The 16382-nt window shown below is 43.0% G+C and overlaps 1 long non-coding RNA gene across 1 annotated transcript; it reads left to right on the forward strand.

The window, feature by feature from the left end:
* Nucleotides 1-796: 796 nt before the first annotated feature.
* LOC104869117 lies at nucleotides 797-15054 on the forward strand. Its single transcript, XR_782195.2, has 5 exons — nucleotides 797-871; nucleotides 1449-1529; nucleotides 6031-6310; nucleotides 11629-11794; nucleotides 14870-15054. It is a non-coding gene; the product is annotated as an uncharacterized LOC104869117 (long non-coding RNA).
* Nucleotides 15055-16382: the final 1328 nt, after the last annotated feature.

Here is a 16382-nt window from a genome sequence, read left to right on the forward strand (position 1 = left end):
GACAGCATTGCCTTCCACAACCTGCCTTCTGGTTAGAAAGAAGGGAGAGAGAAAAGAGAGAGTTGAGAATCATGAAGAGCTCTGAAGACTTGGCTTTAAGTCTTGAGTGACACTGTATTATGTGCTTTATTTTTCCTAGAAACTAGCTCATGGCCAACTGCGGTGATGCACATCTGTAATCTCAGCACAATGGGAGGCTGAGGCAGGAGGATAGTAAGTTTGAGCCCAGCCTGGGCAATTTAACAACTTAGCAAGATGTCTCAGAATAAAAAATTTAAAAAGGGCCGAGCCAGGTATGGTGGTGCACACCTGTAATCTCAGCACTTGGGAAGCTGAGGAAGGAGGATTACAGTGAGTTCAAGGCCAGTCTGGGCTACACAGTGAACCCAGGGCCAGCCTGTATTACAAAGTGTACAAAGTGAGACCCTGTCTCAAAAAAAAGGAGGAGGAGGAGAAAGGAGGGTGAGGATGTAGCTCAGTGCAAAGACTCCGGTTCAACCCCCAGACACACACACACACACACACACACACACACACACACACACACACACAAACTAGTTCTTAATTCTTTGAGTTCTTACAAGACAAGGAGGTAACAGACATGCTGACCTGACCTGTGGGTGGAGTAGCTAAAGCTGCCAGTTTCGGTCCATCTGTGGACCTGGTGCACAGCTACTTCCTTAATGACCCACTTCCTGCAGCCGTGGAAGATTTCATCACAGGAAGCACGTGTCATGATTATATCACAAAGCCAATTGTTTCAAGTTTCCATCACAGCCCATTAATTATAATGAGAAGCAGGGGATCTCCATGTCAGCCCGAAGGGGACCTTTGGCCAATGGCATCATGTCCCGGTTACCAGAGGATGTCGGTAAGAGGAAGTGTGGCAAGAGGACATGACAAAGCTCTTGTGTGTATTGTGGCCTTGACTATATTTGCAATACTATTTCTGATGGTGGCTTGTCCCGTAATTCTGGTCGTGCTACCGCTCTGGTGTTAGTAATGTGTTCATTTCCAGTGGCGTGCTTTGGGTGGAGAAGTGGATAGTTAAGAGGTTGTTCCTTGTGTGTTTAAAACAAATGCAATTTTCTTCTTTTTGTGCTGAAGAGTGATGGGGGAGAAAATTGGATAAATTTGATGGTTTGGCAGATGGTCATATTAATGCAATTAGAAGGGACTTATGTCAAAACCAAAGTAAGAACGTGGAGAAGAAGAATTTTCTCTACCCACAGCTCAGACCATGTTGTTACCTCCCTATCCCACCACTCTGCCACCCCCACTGGGACTTCTGGGGTATTCCATTACTTTATAAATCCAGACCTTTGGATAAAGAACACAAATTTTTGGCCACAAAATGATCTGACTTTTAAAAAATCTAGGTTCCATCTACTAATGTGTAGCCAGGAGCCCAATAAGTCCTTCTTGAAATCTTACATTTTTTTTTTTAGAGCATCATACTTTGTTTGCAGCAGATATATGATCTACCAAGATCATATATTTTCTCAGTAGAGCTTCATGGCATCTTTGAGGTAAGCAGGATAGATACTATCATCATTTTATACTTTCATAAATGGGAAAGCAGGCTCAGGGAAACACATGGTCTGCCAACCCAGGGTCACAGCACTGTTCTTGGCCACACTGGTCTCTCCCACACATTCTCATGACCTTCAGGAGCCTCCTCTTGGCTTTGTCCGACTCTGGTGCATGACCCAGAGCCCAGAATGTGACTGTCTGGCTTCACAGCCTAAGAATGTGGGTCTCTGTGTACTCTGACCACTTTCTCCAGCAACCTTTACACTATACAAATCCCATTTGTCTTTAATTTGAAATCTCCCAGAGTGCTCAAGAACCAGAAATACTGATTTTGATTTTTCCAACTGCTTAAAGTCATCAGATGCAATACCTTGATCTTTATGGAAAGGAGAGATCTCCAGCAAAACAGTAGGCTTTGGCTTAAATACTTGGCAAATTCTAGCCAGGGATGGTGGCATTACTCTGTAATCCCACCACTCTGGGAGGCTCAGACAGGAAGCCATAAGATCGAACCCAGCCTAAGCAGTTTTGCAACAAAAAGGGCTGAGGATGTAGCTCAGTGCAAAGGCCCTGGGTTCAATCCTCAGTACTGGAGGGAAAAAAAAGAGTTGGAAAAATTCTTTTGACCAAACAGGTTCAGCCATCCCTAATTACAATTCATAAATTCAAGGGTATGCTGGTTTTTATTGTAGCAGAACCTGCTTGTCCTTTAGCTCATAAACAGTTACAGTGTGTTTAGATTAAATTGACCTTTGCTCTTTTTTGTCTCAATCTTTTTACTTTCCAGTCTCCATAGTATGTCCCTACACACCAAAAATTACAACACTCCCATACTGGCAATATAATAACCTTCTAGCTATATTTGGATTCCAGAAAAAATGGCATGTGAAGGAATTTAATGCCCTCAGACAAATCCATGGAATCTTGATGATCTTATTAGTGCTTTTTAAGGCCCTATTTCACACTTGGACCTCATCACAAGATGCACAAGCACAGAAAACAGACACAATACCAAAAAATACGCTCAATGTTTGAAGCATTTGCCAACACCAGGAACAAGCCAAGATCCCTTTCCTCCCTAACCAGATTTTGACTCATGTGTCCCTTTCCACTATCCATGTGCATTCCTGTGAACCCCCTTCAAGTTTATTTTGACATATATTTAACACATTGAGTGTGTGTTTGTGGCTTTTTGTTTCCTCCTTTGAAGAAGCTATAAGTAGTTAACAGAAGACACATATACTGGATTATAGTGACTGCTGTTTCTTGGCAACTCAAGTTAAATTTAAAAAACAATCCTCTATGCATGAAGGAATATTTGGAGATAAACTTTTAAATTCATCAATACTGTTACAGCTTTACTTTGCAGTAGGAAATGAGAGAGGAAAAGAAACGTTGAAAAGTTCCAAATAGAATAAAACTAGTTATTAGGCGTGATCATCCCTGCTGTGCCCAGCAGAATTATCAATACAAACGCCTTGTCTTGTGAATTCTCACAAGCTTCCAGTCCTTTTGAGATCGTATCTCAGAAGTCTCAAATGATCACTTTTGGTCATATTCTATTGGCTAAAACAGTCGCCAGGTCAGCCCACACATAAGAAGAGATATGAGCATCATATTTCTAAGGCAAGATGACAGGCATAGAGGTGAGGGGAGGAATTTACAGTGGTCATAATTGAAGACACAGTGCTCAGGCAAATGCACAAGCTGTACAAAGCAAACCAAGACAATTGTGTTGGGTAGCCTGCCACAGCCATGGATCTTCTCCATTCTCCTGCCTGTGTTTTCTTCCAACCTCATCTTCCCTGTGTGACCTGAAGCCATAACTTCTGGGCTCTTCCCAAACCAAGATCTGTGCATCTCCCTGGGATCGAAAGCCCCCTGCCGTGGACTTACTTCCCAGGCTGGACCCTCACCTCCCACACTCCTGGCCTCATAGGACATCCTTGATGTAATGGGTTCTCTCGCAGGCCTGTGGATTTTCTCTGCAGGCTTCATGGACTCTTAGTTCCAGCCTATCCATGTAGAATTTGACCTGTTGCCCCCAGCACCCAGGATCTAAAATTAATAAAGGATGGAACAGCCATGGACAGATAGTGGTAAAAATCCCATAGATCTTAAGAAATTAAACAGGCTTTGAGTGAGCAAAGGGAAGAGAATTCAGGAAGCTATGTAATTAGAACTAAGCTTAAGATGTTTGCAGAACAGAAAGGGTGGAGGGAACTTGTTCCTGAAGAAAGAAAAGGTAAAAGTGGGTGGAAAGATTGGTGTGCAGTGCCAGGTGATGACAGCCAGGTTATGAGGTTTAAATTTGATGTGATGCAAAGGGCTAAGCCTCTATACATTCTTAGGCTGAGGTATATCTTCATGAAATGATGTTGAATCAAGATTAGGGCAGCAATGGAATGTAGAGTGGAAAAATCAAAATCAGAGGCCAGCTGTTACTGAGCTTATGGGTGACGAGTGCTAGGATTAAGGAGGTTACAACAGAAATGATGGTTATCAGAAAATTTGAAGATCTACAGGGAAAAGATCTGCAGGGCAGGGACTTCTTGCATATGGGTAATTCAACTAAATGTAAACAGGAACTAGGCAGGGAGGCTGCCATAAACTCTGGGGAGGGGTTGGAGTGACTGAGAGCATTGTGCAGAGAGCAACATACAGGGAAAGAGTGAATTAAAGGAGAGATAATGGTGTCTTCATTTGGTGTCCTAGATGCTGAAATAAAGAGATGCCTCAGAGGAAAATGCAAGGAAAAGGGATGGGCTTTAATAAGAATGTCAGCTGAGAAGAAACAGGGAAAGAATAAAGTAACCGTCTGGATTTTCACAAATGTTGACACCATCAACAGGAAGAGGGAGATGATGAGGGAAGGCAGGCCAGGGAGGGAAGCTGAGTATCACGCGACCTGAGCTTGAGGTAACTCTCGATGTTCCGTGGGAATGCCTAGGAGGGCCGCCATGCAGGGAGAGAAGTTAGGTAAAGTGAGATCAAAGATTAAGGACCTTGTTCTGCATTGAATTCTTCCTGTACCAGAGCAGATGTGATGGACCACCTTGGGTTTGCTCCAGGATCACGAGCCAAGGACAAAATGATGGGGTAGGAAGGGATATCAATCAAGAGTGCCAGCGTTTGCTCCAGAGTTCTCCCATGGGCTCCTGTTTGCATAGCACATCTGACCTCCACATCCAGCACAAATTCTCCTAGCTCCCAGGTCTGCAGGGATATGGGTGCAGGACTGAGGTGCCTCCTGAACATGATTCAAATCACTTAGCTCCAAATGAGAGATGACTGAGCCCAGCCATGGGGCACAGGTAGAAGGACAGGGTGAAACTGCACCAGTCTTCTTGCCTGTAGACTGTGGTGACCCTAGGGCTCTGAGCTCAGAAGCGGCATCTGAGACTGGCTGATCCCACACTTTCAGGCAGAGCCTGCCTGGTCCTCAAGCCTTTGTAGTTAAACAAGACCCTTTCCTCTTCCTCCCTCTTCTCTCTCTGACTCGGAACTCAGGTGCTGCTCTCAATTCGTCTGTTTTCCAGGGTCATGGAATGCGGACTTGCCTTTTTCTGCTCTGTTTCTCTGCTAATCCCTGTATCTAAACATCTCTATTAATTTCAACTTCCAATCAAGAAAAAGGCTTCCTTCTCCTTTTCTCTTCAGCTGATATTAGTGTTTCTCTCTCTCTCTCTTGCACACACACACATTAGGGATATTTTCTTATATGACCTGTGCAATTATTGACTTTATCTCCCTCATTAATAAATAGAATTTTTAATTACACATGCAAAACAGAATCTGTTTTTTTTTAAATTAAGCATTACTGTTCAAGCTAGCACTTACTGTCCCTTCCTCCAACCCTGGTTTGCTCCATTCTTCCAGAGGTTATCATGATTGTGAGTTTGGTCTCTATCTTTCTTTACCATTATTCTGTTTTTTAACAAAGATAAATATCCCGAGTGGAAGAAACCAGACTCAGGTGGCTAATGTCATTTTTGTTTAATGTCATTCATACAACATTTTGGAAAAGATAAAACTATAAGGATAGAAAACATGTCAGTGGTTTTCAGTCACTAATTTTTGTCAACTATTAACTTAGATCTATCCCTATTGATATGCAAAGTCCTTGTTCATTTCTTTTTAACCACCATAAAATTCTTCCATTATACAAATATATCATTTTTTACATGTACAGTCTGACTCATGGATATTTAGACCTTCTGATTCTTTATCAATACAATAGTACAGTTAATAATAGCATTAAGCATATTTGAGGGCATTTCACTATGGTCTGTATATAAAAGCAGAATCATTGCTTGGTAAAGCACACATTTTCAAATTTAAGAAATACCATCAAGTTGGCCTCTACATGGCCATATAAATTTGTACTCCCACCAAAACAGTATGGCAATACTCAGTTCTTCAAATACCTACAACTCTTCATATCATGGAACTAACTTAACCAAACTGTTCCCCCAACTGCTTTTTCTGTACTTCTAGAGCACTAAAAATGACAAAACTATATTTGAAAATGACCTGCACCAGTCCCTTGCCTGAGCCACATGGAGTGTACCCTGAAAGATCTCTACACACTGTTTGAGGGGGCATAAGTGCTTTTTTTCCTGTTAGCGCTGCATGTGAATGAATATCATCAAAAAGCCAAAAGTTCGAGAGTGGATCTTGGGAAATACCTGGAGTAAAAATAAAAGTGGAGAAAGAAAAGGAAGAAATAGTCAAAAGCATGAAAGAAAAACAGCCCAAGAAGCTATGGAAAGAGCTGGTAAGGAGTTGGGGGCAAGAGGGTTTGTAGGGGGACGGGGGTGTGTTTATTATCTGTTGAGCCCTCATTATGTGCTGGGTTCTGTACTATTGACTTTGCAAGGATATTCTATTTAATCTTCACAATTAACTTTATGAGCTATTAGAATGCTTGTAACTCTGAGACATCCTGACTGGTTTCCCAGAGTTCCCTTATGTGATTAAGCACCAGCTGTCCACGGTGGCAATTTGCATGATAATGCAGGTTTCAGGGGCTTCTCCTTTCCCAGTTCACTTCCTTACTCTCTCACAGTGTTTCCCAGTGTCACCTCCTAAATAATCTACTTGTATTCACACTCTTGCACCAGGGTCTTAATTCTGTGGCCAAGGAGGGGAGGCCCAGGGTTTAGTCTTTCTCAATCCTCATAGGTCTGGGGTCTGGTGAGTCAGGGAAGAGGTGAGTTGGTGACCCAGAAGCAGGTTTGAGAGTCTGGCTAACAGAAGCTGGTTAGTTGGACAGTCCTGGTGGGCAGGAGGCAGTCGTAGATTGCTGCCACCCTAGAGCCCAGCTAAGCATCCAGGAGCCAGAGGAACAAGGCCCATGACTTGCAGGAGCTCATCCCCAGGGACGTCTGATCCTCTCTGCCATTTAAGCCATTGGCTTCCTCCCTCATTCAATAGCTATTTTACAAAGGATTCTGGGAAGGAAGCACAGGCTAAAAACCGGAAAGGCTGAGCATTGCATCATAGGACAATTAACAATTAGATTGGAGGAATGAAAAGTTAATTGTTGCTGGGCATGGTGGCACATGCCTGTAGATCCCAGCCCTTGGGAGGCTGAGACAGAAGGATCACTGTGAGTTCGAGACCAGCCTGGACTACACAGTGAGTTCCAGGTCAGTCTCAACTACATAGTGAGACCCTGCCTCAAAACAAGAAAAGTTAATTGTTGCTGGGCATGGTGGCACATGCCTGTAGATCCCAGCCCTTGGGAGGCTGAGACAGAAGGATCACTGTGAGTTCGAGACCAGCCTGGACTACACAGTGAGTTCCAGGTCAGTCTCAACTACATAGTGAGACCCTGCCTCAAAACAAGAAAAGTTAATTGTTTTCTCTTGCTCAGAGGTGGGAGGAGCCACAGTAAGAAGAGCTCCCCTTCTCTGCACAATCCAGCTGTGTTAAACTGTTTTCTATCCACAAGTAGCAGGTGGGGCTGAGCCACAGGTGACTGTACAGAAGCCAGACCCACAGGCTTCAAAAATCCTGGAATAATAGCATGCCTCCACTTAACCTTGTCTTCTGAGCTCACTGAGCTTGGAACTGGCCTCTTTCCAATTGTTGCACACTTTCAGGAGTGGCCCTTTGTTGTTTAAAAGTACCTCTCCATCCCTGAAGTCTGGCCCTCTAGTAACAGGATGTTACACAGATAGGACAAGTTTCCAAGAGACCGTGGCTCTCTTTCCTTGAGGATAACAGTATGCAAAAAGACACAGGAGTGGCTCTTTCTACAACCGGCTAAGACAGGACCTGGCTTCTCCCAACTCAGGTGGGACCCTCTCCAGCTTTTGGGCCAGGTCAGTAAACAGCTACTATTGAAAAGCTGCTCAGAAAGGAACAAATGGCTGTCCAACTTTAAAACTCCAGCTTCTGGCTAAATAACACAGGCTTGGTTATTGGGGTGAGAGAGTACCATTGTAGAGAAAAAGGGAGGCTGCTTTAAGGAATTTACATGGTACCTTTGGGCTGGCAGGAGTTTAATTATTTATCCACAGCCAACCAGCTCTCAGCTGACGAAGCCTTAGCCCTTCCCGGGGACCATTAGAGGCCGCTGTTTGAAGCCGCTCACTTGAGTAGACACGCAGGGAATCTGATGTCATGAACCCTATCTGAGAACAGGGCTCCGGGCCATTTCCTCTCCTGGCAGCACAGTAGCTTTTCATGAGGATAAGCCCAAAATCTAAGGGCCAGAGGCCAGGCTGCAGCTGGGGGCTGGGAGGTGGGGGCTGTAACCATAGCAGCAGCAAGAACAGCACCAACAGTGGGGTCGGCACATTGCTTTGGGGCCTCTCTGTAGGCCAGGCCACAGGAGACACCTTCCTGCACCGAAAGCAGCCCTCCCTGGACATCGAGCCCACGTTACATTGTAGGAAATTTGGGATAAGAGAAGGGTTTGCCCCAAATCCTAATCCTACAATGGCTGAGTGACTAAGGCAGGAAGCCGCTGTACTGGCTCAGAAATCTGGATGTTTATCTCCCAGATTCAGTTTCCTGCTTGACACAAGACAAACAGGATGGGTTGTAATCTTTCCACTTTATTTAAATATTTTTTTTGGTAGGACCTTTGTGCACAGTCCTGCTTTCCCCTTGAGGTGGAAAACAAACTTGGTGACCTTTCTTTACCATCTCCCAGACACTGAATCTTCCCAGACAGACTTCTCCACTTACCTCTCAACACAGCTTTGTGCTCCAGTTCTAGAAATGCAGCTGGGAAACAAGGATATGTGAGAAAGTGACCTGCCCTTGGCTCCTGCACCCTCAGCTGAATAAACTAAATCTCTAGAGGTGTTCATGTGAGCTCATTCCCCTGAGCACCCAATGCCCAGTTGTCTGTTTCTAGACAGCATTTGAAAAATAGCAAATTCAAATTCTACTCTGGCCCTTCCAACCTATACATGTGATCTGGTTTCAGTACTATCAGTTTTATCTCACATGACAATCGTTACAATGCACGTTTCAGGTGACTTTTCCGTAGCCCATTACTAAGGTCTCTGAGGGACGATCCTTTCACATGACTTGAGTTTCTGCGCCCACTATTGCACCCCACATGGACACCTCCAAAAGCCAGTCCTGGGAGACAGCTGACCCAGCCAGGTGTGACTAACGCTTTTGTATATCTCAGGAAACAGATGCCTTATTTGGATTTCCCACTGGTCTGGAATAAAAGCAGACAACATGACCCTAGGGTGTTGGTAAAAGTGAATCTCGAATCAGATCAGTTGGACTTTTCTTCATAAATCAGGTTACATAATGCGCCTTGCCAGCTTTAAGTCTCCCTGGTCTGTGCCAAACTGTACTTGTACTAATTGTTTCTGACACAGTGCCCAGAGCACTGGGCTGGAAACCTACTGTGCTGACTTGAAACTCATAGGGTACAACACTGAGATCCTGTACTTTTGCCCTGTTCACACCAGATGCTCTTTAGTCCCCTCTAAAATGTCTCTGTGCCCGTCACCAGCAGCGAGGCCCCCAAGGGTGCAGCAGGGGACCCTGGGAACAGGATCTCCTGGGCACAGGATAGGACAGAGAAGGGAGAATGGAACCATGAAAGAAGTGGAGAAAGCCAAGTATGACACAGTTATTCCTGTTTACATCCTGAGTATAAAATGCCCACATAGAAGACAGGATACCCAGGGCTCAGGGGGTTCAGTAATTTGCCTGAGTTAAGTGGCAAAGCCAGAGATCCAGACCAAGACTGTCCGACTCTGGAGCCAGTAGTCCAAGGTGCTCCATGACATGGCTACTGTGGTTCCCAGCCCTATCTGTTGAACGAATCTATTATTTCCCCTGTGGCAAGCAGCATACAGCCCAGAGCCTCCTTCTCCAGCCAGGTTCCTGTTCCAAGAAAGTAATTCCAACACATCACCACCATTGATGCTTACTCTGGAACAGACTTGATTTGGGTGTCATCCTACATGGCCTCAATGAGTGCTGTGAGCCATTGTCCTCCTGGGAAGACGCCCGCGTCCACTTGTTTTCCATTACTGAAGCAAAATTCCCAAGGTGGAGAAATTAGTAAGATAAAGACGTTTGTTTGCCTCACAGTTTTGAAAGCTGAAAGTCCAAGTAGCATGGCACCAGCTCTGGCCAGGGCCCCCTGACTGCATCACCTCAAGATGAGTGGCATCGTGGCAGGGTTATATGTGTGAAGGAGAGATCACACAGCATGGCAGGAAGTCAGAGAGCCATGGAGCCCCCCTGGAAACTGTCACCTCCTTCCAGGGGGTGTCCCCAGGGACCAACAATCTTTCCCATTAGGTCTCACTACTTAAAGGTCCCATACTTCTTAATGTCACCACACTAGAGACTAAACTTTTCCAATACATGAAACATGGGAGGGCATATTCAAACCAAAACCAGTAATCCTAGCACTCTGGGGGGCTGTGTAGAGAGGAGAATTGAAAGTTCAAGCCTATCTTGGACAACTTAAAGACCCTTAGCAAGATTCTGTCTCTAAATAAAAAAGGGCTGTGGATGTAGCTCAAGGCAAAGGCCCTGGGAATCCCCCGTGCTGGCAAAAAAAAAAAAAAAAATTCACATTCAGTTCAACTCTCTCCCCATGCCGCACCTCTGGGTGGAGAGCTGACTGGTGAATATGAAAGCCAGTGCTCCCTCTATTAGCCTTGTAGACTGTCATCTCTCAATACCCCGCAGCCTGCTTACAGTGTAGAGGCCTGTGACTAACCTTTCTTCCCCCGTGCCAAGTCACCACTCTGACTGAGCCTCAGCTCCACTCTAAAGGGCAGGAGAAGCACAGAGGTAATTACACCAGGAAATAAGAGTCCCTTGATCACTTTCTGACTTATCCTTGCTAGCCAGGGCTTCCGTATTTAAGAGGATGTGGCAGTTCTGCTTGATGACAGCCTATCTGGGCAACCCTTCTCTGCTATCTTCAGCCTTCCCAGGAATTTGCTTCATTGCATAAATCACCAGAGACTTGGATTGATGATGCACAGTTTTGTTTTGTTTTTGTGGCAAACATACTTTAAAAAACTAACCCTTGAATATGGAAAACTTTGAGTGACAAAATTAAAGATGCTAATGAGCCATAACCTATAGAATACAGTAAGTGCCTATGAGTCCATATTATAGAAATAAATAATTGAATATATTAATAAACAGGGGAAAGAGAAAGGTTTTCCCAATTATAGCAGCAGAAACCTAATAATAAATGTACAAGAAATGAGAAAACCGGAAATTTGGCAAACTCTACAGCAATAATTGTTCCAGATGAGAAACATCAATAGGGAAAAAGTTAGAAGGTGAAAAATTTGAAAACAAATTATTTGCATAGTCTCAAAGTATCTTCCCACAAGATAGTTATTAATTTTAAGGGGCAAAGGTAGAATTTTACAGTGGAGGAACCCGACAGGAACTACCTTAATAAAACAATCAGAATCAGCATCACTGTAATGAGATTCATTGCATGTTGCACCTTCTGACACAGACAAGGTATGAAATCGAGTCTGCATGCTCTTGCCCAAAATGTTCAACCTAAATTTAATCACAGACAAACGTTAGAAAAACCCAAACTGACAACCTGTCTCCACAACAACCTCCTAGAAGGCCTCAAATATGAAAGTTGGAACAGATGAAAGAAAAGCTGAGGAATTGTCCCAGACTGAAGGCCATTAAAGAGATGATTCCCAAATGCAATGCTGAGCTTTTGACTGGGCCCTGGACCAGAAGAACTGACATTCATGTGACAACTAGAAGAAATCTGAACAAGGTTTGTGAGCCAATTAACAGTGTTGTATCAATGTTACTCTTGGCTTTGATCATTGATCAAAGGTTATATGAGACATTAACATTGGTTGAAGGGTATAAAGAAAGCTGGTTGAAGGGTATAAAGAAATCTGTGCACTGACCTTGTAACTCCTTTGTCATTATTTACAACAGCCAGTGTGATAGACTAATGGTCAACTTGGAAAGCCCAGTTGAACTGAGTCAGGATGTTCTGGGCATGGAGGGTCCACCTGAGAATTGTTGCCAAAGGCATAAAAAGAGAACTAGAGGGAAAGATCATGGGCTGTTGATTTTCCTGGAGAAGCTTGCCAAAGCTGTTTTCTTGATATGAACTCTCAACTGTTTTCATCCTCAGAGGAGTTTGGGTCCTCACTGTCACTGGGGATGGCTGCTATTTTCTTCAGGGGAGATCTGGTCCTTGCCTTAAGTGTCATTTTCTGGCTCCAGTGCAGATCCCTGAACCTGGTGGCACAGATCCTTCAACCTGCCAACACAGACTTTCTAGCTTTCACCACTAGCCCTTGGGCCTTCCCGGTATAGATCCCCAATATGGACAAGCGTGAGACATTGCCATGGGCTCTAGACCTCTGGCTGGACTTGTGGAGGACATTTCCATGGGTCTTAGGCCTTCAGCTGGACTTGTAGGGACCTTGCTGTGGGACCCAGGCCTTATTCTTGGCGTCTCTAGTGCTCGGACAGATCTCTTACACTCCTCTGCATTTGACCTTTTAGGTGAATATTATAAAAGGATCCTATACATTATGTGTCCTGTATTAAATCTATTCCCTTGCATACCCTTACTACAACAGCCAGTTTAAAAATATTTATTAAAAATAAACTGATTCTTCTATTGCTGTTTCCCTATATATTTAAAACATGATTAGATATAATTAATGGATTTATATCACTTAAAACACTTCCACTGTATTTTTTATGCTTTTCTTCTGCCTAATCCATTCAACGCACAAAGTCTCCATTCCAATTTGCTCTCTAGAAGCAAATTTCAAAACTGTGCATCTCAAAGTTTTCCCTTTTCTGTTCCTCTTTCAGATAGGATCCTGATTATTTTTTCTCATATCTCTTCCATCCTTCCCAGTGAAAATAGTTGGATGAGTGGTGGGTGGATGGATGAAGAAAGCCAAAGATCCACTCCCTTGGGGCAAGAAACATGTGCTATAGTACTCCTGGAAGATGAGGGGGCCCCTTGCAGGAAAGGACTTCCTGCTGGCCTGGGAGGTAGCAGGTGCTAGGTTGACCCTCAAGGTGAAGCAGTCTGCATAGCTCCCTGCATTCCTGTACCTGGGCCTTTTCTCGCTTAGTAGATAACTGAACAGTACTGGGCAGTTTGCAAGTGCCAGGGATATGGACTTAATGCCCAAGACCCAAACTTCAACCACTATGGGGTAGAAATTGGTGGATAAATATCTCAGCTCCCTGGACCTTCAGTAGGGAAATAATAATAAATTGTGTTCTACACAATTCTTAAAAATTTCCAGAGAGATTGATAAACCCAGGACCTTCATGCTGAGCTACATCCCCTCTCCTACCCCCTTTTTTTGATATAGGATCTTTCTTAGTTGCTAAGTTGCCCAGGCATGGCTTGAACTTGTGATCCTCCTGCTTCAGCCTCTGAGAGTGCTGTGATTACAGGCTTGAACAACCATGCCACCTATATCCTGCTTCCAACATACCTCATACAGGGCCTGTCCCTTCTTTGGTCACTTTTCCATTCCTTTTCTGTGCGACCTTCAGTCACACCCACATAGATTACCTGCAGCCAGATCCTTGTCTCAAGATCTGCCTGTAGGGAAAATGGAAACCAAGACACACGGATATCTGGCTCCCCAGCCACCTGCACGCAGACAAATCCCCAGGGCACTGTCTGATGCTCCACAGAAGGGCCACCTCTGAGCCCCCACTTTCTCTCCAACTCATGCTTCATGGCCCTTCTGGGATGGACTGTGGCACTTAGGCTTGGGTGCCTGCATCACTCCTTAACTTTGAGAAACGGGAGACTAGATTTCACCTGTGATTTTGGTACAGTCCAGCTGCCCTGTTGTAGGTCCATATGACTTGGAAGTTAACTGGGTGCTCGTGTTACTAAACACAGTCCAGAGAAGCCTAATGAAGCACCTGGTAAACATCAGCAACACTAAACTCCTCAATCCTTGCGCATCCCGTGAAAAAAAGAGTAAAATGTGAAGCTTAAGCAGAGCCAGGCCAGCCTAGGGAGAAGGGGCCCTAATTATCCAGCTGGAAATGAGTCACCCACCTCCTGTCTGCGGGAATTAATGCAAACCTCTCAGAGCCATCTAATTGCTCCATCAAGTTGGCTGAAAATGTTTAATTTTCTTTGTGGACCTGTACAGGCTTGAAAAGGAAGCTATTTTAACAAAGAACCTGAACAATCTAGGTAAAAAGTTGCTAAGCTTTAGCCTTTAAGATTATTTTGTTTATTTAAGAGAATACCATTCAAGTCCTTATCTGCTTTATTTTAAAGTACTGGTTTTTATGATCAAAAGTAATACCTGCTTTTGTACTAAATCTGAAAAGGGATGACAGTGTAAACAAAAATAATTGCCTGGATAAAATCCAGGAAAATATATTTGGGGGATCTCGTTTTCTTTTTGCTGCATTATGTAGAATCGTAGATGTAAGTATAAGTATGTGCTGGTACAGTTGTCAAATCAGTATCATACTGTATATACAATTTTCTGTTTTTCCTCTTTCAAATCTAACATTATAAAACCAACATTTTCACTGGCTGTGGTAGTACATACCTATACTCCCAGCACTCAGAAGGCAGAGGGAAGAGGATCACTGTGAGTTCAAGGCCAGCCTGGGCTACATAGTGAGACCCTATCTCAAAAAGCCAAAAAACAAACAAACAAAACAAAAAGAAAGCCAACATTTTCTCTTGGCATGATAGATATGTAAAGTAATTCTATTGGCTACACCCAGGATATTCCACTGAGTCATTGTTCAATCTATAATCTTTACTTTCCCATTACAATTTTTATTTTTGATAGCATTAAACTGTGTTTTACTATCTCCTCAGGAAGACTTCTGTGATGGGTGTCTGCACGTTTCAATGTTCCTACAATTTCCTAGGGTCCCTGCTACATGGGGACAGAGCAAAGTTTCCTACTAGTGAAAAGTTTCCTACTATAATAAGAACAGTTGCCCATCAGTGCTTCATTTAACTATTAATTTAAAATCTACTTTCCTGACTTGATTGGAGACCAACAGCAACCTGATTTTGATTAATTTGTAGTTCTTTTCTTGGTAATAAAATTCATAATTTCTTTTGCGAACTTTTTGTTTGTATTCCTTCCCCAAATTTTCACTTTTTATGTTTTTGTTTTGTTTAGTTTTCGGTATCAGGGATTGAACTTGGGACCTTGTGCTTGTGAGGCAAGTGGCGGAACCACTGAGCTAAAATCCCTGGTCCTCTTCATGCATGCATATATATATATATATATATTTGTTTTTGGTTTTTTGAGACAGGGTCTCACTATGTAGTTGAGTCTGACCTGACCTGGAATTCACTTATGTAGCCCAGGCTGGTCTCGAACTCACAGTGATCCTCCTGCCTCAGCCTCCTGAGTGCTGGGATTACAGGTGTGTGCCACTACGCTCGGCACTCTTCATGTAGTTTTAACTGGCAAATTATAATTATGTTTATTTATTGGGTACAATGTGATGTTTTGACCTATGTATGCACTGTAGAAAGACTGAACAAACTAACCTATCTATAGTCTCACTGATATTATTTTCATGATAAGGTTAAAAATATTTTCTAAAGTAATTTTGAAATGTACAATAGATATTATTGACTATAGTCACCACACAGTGTAAGAGATCATCATGGCCTTTGTCCTTGCAGCCACTGGAATTTTGGTGACTTTCTTCTTAGTGGTACAAGGTCAATGCACACAAGAGATAGAAGTCTATGTTCTATCATAATTGTTGCAAGTGTTTTTCTGGTTTGTAATCAGACTCAAATTTGCCATACTTTTAAAAAAGTTGTCCCCATGTAGTTTCAGTTTTAAAACATGCTTTAAATTTTTACATTTAATTCCTTACCCTCTTTAGAATATATGTTGGTATAAATGACCTACTTCTATTTTTTTTTAAACACCATTTGGTTAAGCATGTTAGGTAACTAGCACTAGAACTTTTTTGAACAAGGATCTAAAGTTAAACGGTCCAAAGCCATTTTCATTTCTAATTACATGAATCTGAGCCTTTTCTTTCCTTTTTTTTGATAAGGTTGGCTATTTATCGATATTATTTATTCTTTCACAAAACCAACCCTTCAATTCATTGATTTTTTTTTTTTGTATCATTCTCTTAGTCTCATCTGTAACAAAGGAGCCAATCATTCTCATTGGAGAAAAGGTAGCCTCTTTAATAAATGGTGTTGGAAAAACTGGATTTCAACTTGCCAAAGATTAAAACTAGACCCCTGTCTTTCACCATGCACTAAACTAAAATCTAAGTGGATTAAAGATCTAAATATCAAAAGAGAAACACTAAACTTGATGGAAAATAAGGTAGAACTCTCAAAG

Source organism: Fukomys damarensis, unplaced genomic scaffold (genome assembly GCF_012274545.1).
Source record: "Fukomys damarensis isolate Sample0158 unplaced genomic scaffold, DMR_v1.0_HiC HiC_scaffold_7, whole genome shotgun sequence".
Classification (NCBI taxonomy): Eukaryota; Metazoa; Chordata; class Mammalia; order Rodentia; family Bathyergidae; genus Fukomys; species Fukomys damarensis.